Raw genomic sequence first — 1,327 nt, 5'->3', positions numbered from 1 at the left:
AATCAGAATTACTTACGAAATTAAAATTATTCGTCACTTTCATCACCCCTCGAATTATATGCAAGTACAAGGACATTTTATTTATTTTGAATACTTGTAACTAACTTAAATAACCAAGTACGTTGCATCTCCGTAGGGGTAGGCAAAGATAATAGAACGGCACACCAAACATTTTAGCCTCTTCCACATTCATGCATCTATTCATACATACCTGTATTATTTGATTTTTATTTATTTGCTGATTATTTGTCTCGACCTGTCCACTTTCTAATATTTTAAGTAGGCACTCCAAGTTATCTTCTGTCTTTTTCTTTTCATTCCCAACGAAATAAGTCATAGACATAGTCATAGAACATCATTTATATATTTACCGTTTTTCCTCATTCATTTGTTCCACACCTTCAAACTAACTCAATACACTATGTCCGCCTCCGTAGTGTAATGGTCAGCACGCTCAGCTACCGTACTGGAGGTCCCGAGTTTGATTCCTAGGGGGGTCAAATAAATATAAGTGATTTTTTCACTCTTATATTTATTCAATATTACCTTGGACTGGTACCGAAAGAGGAGGGCTGATCACCTTTCCTTCATGTGTTAATCATCAAAATAACACTGCGTTTATATGATGCAGTTCCCTATGCACCATTGGGGTGTGGATAAGGGCTTGAATGAAATATGTATATATATATATATATATATATATATATATATATATATATATATATATATATATATATATATATAATATATATATATATATATATATATATATATATATATATATATATATATATATAAATATATATATATATATATATATATATATATATATATATATGTATATATATATATATATATATATATATATATATATATATATATATATATATATATATATATGTATAATACACAAACTCTTCAACTTAGTGAAAAATCGCCCATCTTAAGCTAAACTTTAAATAATTATGTTTTAATGAATTAAAAAATTACACACACCATTCTCTTTTGAGAACTCATCAAAAATTGTAAACATATGTTTTTATAAACACGAAAAATACGAATTACTACCTAAGTCAACTTAATGATTTAAAAAAAAACTGATACAAATTGACGGTCGTGTTGTGTTTTCTATGAAAAGACATCAACGCGCGAGCAGCCAAAGAACTGAATTAGTTCACGCCTCGACCTCGGATAAACTGGTCAGCCAAATTGAAATATTCTCAACTGCGTTACCTTACCGAGTTCTTGTATATTAACCTTGCTCAAACCTACTTAAACTATTCAACCTGATGATTTGTGTATATGCCAGTGAACGTTTTTTTGTTTA

The sequence above is a fragment of the Brachycentrus maculatus genome, unplaced genomic scaffold (assembly GCF_059751285.1).
Source record: "Brachycentrus maculatus isolate JH-2025_06_01 unplaced genomic scaffold, ASM5975128v1 h1tg000055l, whole genome shotgun sequence".
NCBI classification, from domain to species: domain Eukaryota; kingdom Metazoa; phylum Arthropoda; class Insecta; order Trichoptera; family Brachycentridae; genus Brachycentrus; species Brachycentrus maculatus.
Note: the sequence above shows the minus strand (reverse complement) of the source record.